The sequence below is a fragment of the Haliotis rufescens genome, unplaced genomic scaffold, assembly GCF_023055435.1.
Source record: "Haliotis rufescens isolate VD_foot unplaced genomic scaffold, xgHalRufe1.0.p SCAF_9, whole genome shotgun sequence".
Taxonomy (NCBI): Eukaryota; Metazoa; Mollusca; class Gastropoda; order Lepetellida; family Haliotidae; genus Haliotis; species Haliotis rufescens.
Window position 1 is genome coordinate 34,983,946 of NW_025964383.1, and position 8,543 is coordinate 34,992,488.

At 40.7% G+C, this 8,543-nt stretch overlaps 1 long non-coding RNA gene across 12 annotated transcripts; it reads left to right on the forward strand.

The window, feature by feature from the left end:
• The first annotated feature begins 5,346 nt into the window (after positions 1 to 5,346).
• On the forward strand, positions 5,347 to 7,267 carry LOC124147805. 12 transcript variants are annotated; one of them, XR_007219595.1, is made up of 3 exons: positions 5,367 to 5,970; positions 6,048 to 6,155; positions 6,264 to 7,267. It is a non-coding gene; the product is annotated as an uncharacterized LOC124147805 (long non-coding RNA). The 12 variants fall into 12 exon arrangements; XR_007219598.1 differs by having other exon boundaries at positions 6,048 to 6,119; XR_007219593.1 differs by having other exon boundaries at positions 5,368 to 5,970; positions 6,048 to 6,263; positions 6,313 to 7,267.
• Positions 7,268 to 8,543: the final 1,276 nt, after the last annotated feature.

Sequence of the window (8,543 nt, forward strand, 5' to 3'; positions counted from 1 at the left end):
TGATGCATGTTGTCGATCCCTATTCTGTGGATCGATGCTCATGTTGTAAATCACTGGATTGTCTGGTCCAGACTCGATTATTTACAGACCGTCGTCGTATAGCTGGAATATTGCTGAGTGCAGCGTTAAACAACAAACAAAGGACAAAAGTAATGCTGGCTTCGATCTCAAGAGCAGCAGCTGTCAAAGGTGTCCCTATTTGCTGTTCAGTGTTGGGTCCCTTAAGCATGCCAGAAACCTATTATATAGAACCCCAATTCCCCCTGATTATTTGTCAAGGTTTGTCAACATCATACCCTTGCTCGTGGGTTTCATCAAAGTGGTAAATTCATATATGAGAAACATATCATTTGGTTGGACATTATTTTGAGTTTCAGACCTGGTCATGCTTATTGAAATATTTGAAATCTATAATTTGTTTGAACATTGTGTTGAGTTCTGGGCCTTATTGAAATATTTGAAACTTGTAATTCGGCCCTAAAATTGTTCTAGATCAGTGTGGGTGTTCTTACGCCAGTCCCTGATGAATTCTGCAGTAACAGAAAATTACCAAAATTCTGCAGCTAAATTTGCACAATTCGGCAGTAAATTCTGCAGTAAAAACATAACTATTTCTCCCTCGAAAATCATTTTCTCTTTACTTACATTTAAATGGAAATTCGAAAACCCACACAGAGCACAAATATTCTTTTCATTTTTGGGTGTGTATGTCAGAGCACTATTAAAAAACCATGCTTAGTGTTTTCATCAATGCATTAAGTCAACCCTACACTTGCACACCCACGCACAAACTCCACCGCTGCAGTTGTTGTCATGGATTATTTAACTCTGCAGGTTGGAGTGTCTGGTCACGATTTATCTGAAGTATATTTAACATTAGTGTAATGTACGAGCTAACTGTGTCTCAATCACTTCAACCTTGCAACTAGTCAATTAAATACCGAGTCGTCCTAGCAAGACCAAACATAGCGTATCATGGAGACCTATTGTATCGTTACAGCCCTATTTGTGGATAATTGTGTCCATTAGTTCCAGAACTGTGAGCTAATGCAAGTTGTCCTTACATTTTAACAGTTGTTACACTGTTTAGTTGTGTGAAATTCATTTGCATAATGGAGAGGAATTGTCTGTGATTCACTTTTACAAGTTGCTGAAATGTTTCGTTTCATGAACTTGCAGAAGCATTACTAGGCACCTCAAATTTTCATCCACTTTAAACAAACTTCTCTTTGCCTTATTGTGGTCCTCGATTGCTTTAAAGGGGAAGTGTACACGCAAAAATCACTTTCTTTCTTTTCCTAAACAAAACGCAATTTTAGAATTAATTAGTATCTGTGTTTGAAAATATACACTAATTTTTTTTTCACAGTGAAAGTAGGAAGCTCACAATAGTGTTAAAATGATATGCCGTTATGAGGCCTTCGTTTTACGAGCGAAATAGGCCTGAGTTATCCCCCTTAGATTATGACGTAATTGGTGCCAATTCAACTGGGTCCCTGTCTATTCTCAACGCAAAAGATATCAAGGACCAGTTTGCGGTAAAACAACATGGCCTACGACACACTCCGGCGCAGTAGTGACTCAGCATAACACAATTCTGGCTGGCATCTGAGACGCTAGAATCACAAAACTATACCTACACCACGTGAAGCGGCTCTAACAAAGCATGATGACGTCATAATGTTTATCAATTGGCACCAATGACGTGCAAGGGGCATAAGCCATGGTGTTTTTGTTATGGAAATAGAACACTTGGTAAATGTGAAAAATATAAATCGTTTTAATGCAATATGTTAATTAAATATGATGTTTTTATATTTTTGTCTATGACACTTCTATGTTAACACTTTTAATGTGGAAAAAGTACAAGAAAAATTGGTTCATTTCCGTGTGAACTTGCCCTTTAAGTTTGGATGGGGATTGGTGTGCAGAGGCAGATCAAGGATTTGATAAAATGGGGGTGCACGTTATACCCAGGTCAAGAAGTGATTTTGGCAGAGGCGCAGTTAACGCGTTTGGTGTTTGGGAAAAACAAAGGGGCAGTGCGTACTCTGGATCCGCTAGTGGGGTTAGCGTGTATGCATTTTAGTTGGTTTTTGGTTGTTTTTTTCGAGGCATCATTTTTATCTGTAAATTAGAATACATTTCATATTGTATCATAAATCTAACATCTCGATAATGTTAGGATACAATTTATAATGGGATGGAGGTAATATTTTTTTACAAATCATTTTTTTATTTATTTTTGTGATAAGTAAAACGCTTTGTGTTCATGCTTAATTTTAGCTTGATTTTAATCCTTCACACCTGGACTGTGAAGTGTAGATACTGGTGAACTCATTATGTTTGTGTAAATGTACCTGTATGCAAAATATCCCGAATATATTATTCCATAAGGAGGCTGATTCATATTTATTGCATTTATTAAGTTTGTACATAATTTGAATATGATTCGAATATGTGTGTGTGTGTGTGTGTGTGTGTGTGTATATATATATATATATAAATATATATAATGTATTGATTGATATTGAAGTTTGGTGTTATGATTGTGTTGTTATCAAATGATTTAATTGTTTAATGACTAAAAGAATTCAAGTGTTCAGTAATAATTGTCAGTGATCACAAAAACATAGGAAATTATATGAAAAACTATTAATGAAACATAAATATTTTTTTATGTGATTTCCTATGTTCCTGGGCCTCAGTGACTTTTTCAGGAATTGTTCCATTTAGATGTTAAATTAACCCTTATGAAATGTTCTTCTCTTGTGGTCAGTACGAATACTACACACAGGTTTGTTTACACTATGTCTTCGATCGTCAATATCCTTGAGCTTTTCGCGAACTCCTACTATTGCCTGCCATTAAAGCAAACAGCCACTAAGCTTTGCCATAGGGGGGGCGGTCGGGTAGTCTAGTGGTTAAAGCGTTCGCTCGTCACGCCGAAGACCCGGGTTCGAATCCCGACATGGGTACAATGTGTGAAGCCCATTTCTGGTGTCCCCTGCCGTGATATTGCTGGAATATTGCTAGAAGCGGCGTAAAACCATCCTCAAACAATTCAGTTTGACTTCACAAACATTGATTTGTAATACATGGTATAAAGGTGTACTATTTCCCCCAGCATTTTAAAGGGTTCCCGACCATCTGTCTGATTTTGTGCCACCCCTTTAATTTTAGCGGTAATGGAAAAAAAAAATTAGCATTTTTTTTGTTTTTCATAATATGTTGTATTTCGGGCAAACAGTATTGCAATTTGACATTTATAGTGACATGGCACATCGCGTGAAGCCCATTTCTGGTGTCCCCCGCCGTGATATTGCTGGAATATTGCTAGAAGCGGCGTAAAACCATACTCACTCACTCACTCACTTTGCCATAGGGTGCACATGTCAAGCAATGCACGTAGTGTATACAAACTAGGGCTGGGACGAGTCTAAATTTACTATCCAGGTACCCAACCCTATTACCCGACCCTACCTGGGTACCCGCTTAGGTCTCAAAGAGTTGGGAACAAAATGTCTGAATTGTTTTACCGCAGCCTTGGCAAAAACAATTTAGATACATGTATCTAACGATCACATCATGCGTACTCTGAAGTTGACTGAAGCGTTATCTTTACTCAAACATATACAAGTCAAAAGGAATGTGCGCATCGTCAGAAAGAAATGCGAACATTAGCGACTTGTAGTGTAACCACTGAGCTATAGTGAGTTTTTGTCATTAAACAATATATCACGTGACTAACCACGGGTCCAGGTAGTACTGTGGGTACCCGGGTCCTACTCAGGACCCACCTGACCCGAGTACCTGAGTTACCCATCCCAGCCCGAATACAAACCCTTGAGGTATTGATGATGATTAGGATGTGATTACAAGTGTCTCCCAGCAACCCAAGATATGCCTCTTTTCTTTGTAACGCTCTGTTGTAAACTCCTGAGTCATATATGTTGTCGACTTTCTGACCAGTCATTCCAGTCAGTGTTTGTTTTCACAAGGTTATGGTGTATTTATTTCTTCAAAATGCTGTATGTGAATCATATGTACCTGCCCTACACACAGCCACAGCTACTCTACACACAGCTACAGCCACATCTACTCTACACACAGCCACAGCTACTCTACACACAGACACATCTACTCTACACACAGCTACAGCCACATCTACTCTACACACAGCCACAGCTACTCTACACACCACCGCATCTACTCTACACACAACCACATCTACTCTACACACAACCACATCTACTCTACACACAACCGCATCTACTCTACACACAACCACATCTACTCTACACACAACCACACCTACTCTACACACAACCACACCTACTCTACACACAGCCACACCTTCTCTACACACAACCACACCTACTCTACACACAGCCACACCTACTCTACACACAACCACATCTACTCTACACACAGCTACAGCCACATCTACTCTACACACAGCCACATCTACTCTACACACAGCTACAGCCACATCTACTCTACACACAGCCACACCTACTCTACACACAGCCACACCTACTCTACACACAACCACACCTACTCTACACACAGCCACACCTACTCTACTTCAGCCACACCTACTCTACACACAGCCACATCTACTCTACACACAGCCACATCTACTCTACACACAGCCACACCTACTCTACACACAACCACACCTACTCTACACACAACCACACCTACTCTACACACAGCTACAGCCACATCTACTCTACACACAGCCACATCTACTCTACACACAACCACACCTACTCTACTTCAGCCACACCTACGCTACACACAGCCACACCTACTCTACACACAGCCACACCTACTCTACACACAACCACACCTACTCTACACACAGCCACACCTACTCTACTTCAGCCACACCTACTCTACACACAGCCACACCTACTCTACTTCAGCCACACCTACTCTACACACAGCCACACCTACTCTACACACAGCCACACCTACTCTACACACAGCCACATCTACTCTACACACAGCCACAGCTACTCTACACACAACAACACCTACTCTACACACAGCCACAGCTACTCTACACACAGCCACAGCTACTCTACACACCGCCGCATCTACTCTACAACAGCCACATCTACTCTACACCATCCACATCTACTCTACTTAAGCCACACCTACTCTACTTAAGCCACATCTACTCTACACACAGCCACAGCTACTCTACACAGAGCCACACCTACTCTACACACAGCCACACCTTCTCTACACACAACCACACCTACTCTACACACAGCCACAGCTACTCTACACACAACCACACCTACTCTACACACAGCCACAGCTACTCTACACACAGCCACAGCTACTCTACACACAGCCACACCTTCTCTACACACAACCACACCTACTCTACACACAGCCACACCTACTCTACTTCAGCCACACCTACTCTACACACAGCCACACCTACTCTACACACAGCCACACCTACTCTACACACAGCCACAGCTACTCTACACACAGCCACACCTACTCTACACACAGCCACAGCTACTCTACACACAGCCACAGCTACTCTACACACCGCCGCATCTACTCTACAACAGCCACATCTACTCTACACACAACCACATCTACTCTACACACAACCACACCTACTCTACTTAAGCCACACCTACTCTACTTAAGCCACATCTACTCTACACACAGCCACAGCTACTCTACACACAGCCACACCTACTCTACACACAACCACACCTACTCTACACACAGCCACACCTACTCTACTTAAGCCACATCTACTCTACACAGAGCCACACCTACTCTACACAGAGCCACACCTACTCTACACACAGCCACATCTACTCTACACACAGCCACATCTACTCTACACACAGCCACATCTACACTACACACCACCGCATCTACTGGTAAATATGTAAGGTCTGCTATCATGGGTTTTAATGGTAAATATGTAAGGTCTGCTATCATGTGTTTTATTGGTAAATATGTAAGGTCTGCTATGCTATCATGGGTTTTAATGGTAAATCTGTAAGGTCTGCTATCATTGGTATTAATGGTAAATATGTAAGGTCTGCTATCATGGGTTTTAATGGTAAATATGTAAGGTCTGCTATAATGGGTTTTAATGGTAAATATGTAAGGTCTGCTATCATTGGTATTAATGGTAAATATGTAAGGTCTGCTATAATGGGTTTTAATGGTAAATATGTAAGGTCTGCTATCATGGGTTTTATTGGTAAATCTGTAAGGTCTTCTATACACACCCTTGTTCATGGGTTTTAATGGTAAATATATAAGGTCTTCTACACACACCCTTGTTCATGCGTTTTAATGGTAAATATGTAAGGTCTGCTATCATGGGTTTTAATGGTAAATATGTAAGGTCTTCTACACACACCCTTGTTCATGGGTTTTAATGGTAAATCGGTAAGGTCTTCTATACACACCCTTGTTCATGGGTTTTAATGGTAAATCTGTAAGGTCTGCTATCATGGGTTTTAATGGTAAATCTGTAAGGTCTTCTATACACACCCTTGTTCATGCGTTTTAATGGTAAATCTGTAAGGTCTTCTATACACACCCTTGTTCATGCGTTTTAATGGTAAATCTGTAAGGTCTTCTATACACACCCTTGTTCATGCGTTTTAATGGTAAATCTGTAAGGTCTTCTACACACACCCTTGTTCATGGGTTTTAATGGTAAATCTGTAAGGTCTTCTATCATGGGTTTTAATGGTAAATATGTAAGGTCTGCTATCATGGGTTTTAATGGTAAATCTGTAAGGTCTTCTATACACACCCTTGTTCATGGGTTTTAATGGTAAATCTGTAAGGTCTGCTATCATGGGTTTTAATGGTAAATCTGTAAGGTCTGCTATCATGGGTTTTAATGGTAAATCTGTAAGGTCTGCTATCATGGGTTTTAATGGTAAATCTGTAAGGTCTGCATGGGAAGGCATGAAGACAAGAAGTATTCTTTAGTGTACTGAAAGTTAGATGTGGTAGATTTTATTGTTAAACAGGGTAGTACATATTTCTTTCATATTCAGTTTTATTTGAAGTGGTTAGAATTGCATGTTCAGAAAATGTTTATCATTTTGAGGTCTAAGAACATATCATTAAATATGTTTGATTTATCAAGTGGGGCTATTTTGACTGTCTTTGTTGTTGTCATTGTCATTTGTGTTTATATTTATTAAGTTGTTAATAAAATCATTGCATCCCAATCAGAATAAAATTGTTAATTGTCTTTCCTCATCCTGTCAGCATTCATTGTTTTGCGCTTGCTTGTCTCCGAAGGCCTGGGTTCGATTCCCCACATGGGTACAATATGTGAAGCTAATTTCTGTTTGTTTGTTTGTTGTTTAACGCCGCACTCAGCAATATTCCAGGTATATGACGGGGGTCAAAATAATCGAGACTGGACCAGACAATCCAGTGATTGACATCATGAGCATCAATCAACGCAATTTGGATACGATGACATGCATCAACCATGTCAGCGAGCCTGACCACCCGATCCTGTTTGTCGCCTCAACAAGCACAACAAACACCATCGCCTTTTACAGCAAGCATGGGTTGCTAAAGACCCACTCTACCTTCACGGGTCGTTCGTTTTATCATTTGCATTGAAACTAGCTGAATAGCAAGACCAAGAACATCACGAACATTGCTTTGATAATATTTTACAGATTATCATTGTATATTCCATTAAATAACTTCTACAGAAAGATACACTTCTCATTTAGACATAATTTGACCTGATTTTATTACAGAAAAGACTGTAGCGTGCTGGCCTAACATGGGCAAATTTCACATAGGAATGAAGGGCTGTTCAGTTTACAGTGCAGACCCCCCTGTAACAACATGCATTAAACCCCCTACAATTACATGACAGTAACTGAAATTATAGGGACGACTTGATAGGGACAAATAAACAACTTTCATGCCATTAAAGATGAATTGTTGGACACGATGTTAAACCCGCTTCCCTCAGCTCATTGGTTTACATGGTACAACGGGCAGAGTTGTATCCCTCAGCTCATGGGTTTACATGGTACAACAGGCAGAGTTGTATCTCTCAGCTCATGGGTTTACATGGTACAATGGGCAGAGTTGTATCTCTCAGCTCATGGGTTTACATGGTACAACAGGCAGAGTTGTATCTCTCAGCTCATGGGTTTACATGGTACAACAGGCAGAGTTGTATCTCTCAGCTCGTGGATTTATATGGTACAATGGGCAGAGTTGTATCTCTCAGCTCATGGGTTTACATGGTACAACGGGCAGAGTTGTATCCCTCAGCTCATTGGTTTACGTGGTACAACGGGCAGAGTTGTATCCCTCAGCTCGTGGGTTTACATGGTACAACAGGCAGAGTTGTATCTCTCAGCTCATGAGTTTACATGGTACAACAGGCAGAGTTGTATCTCTCAGCTCATGGGTTTACATGGTACATCGGGCAGAGTTGTATCCCCCAGCTCATGGGTTTACATGGTACAACAGGCAGAGTTGTATCCCTCAGCTCA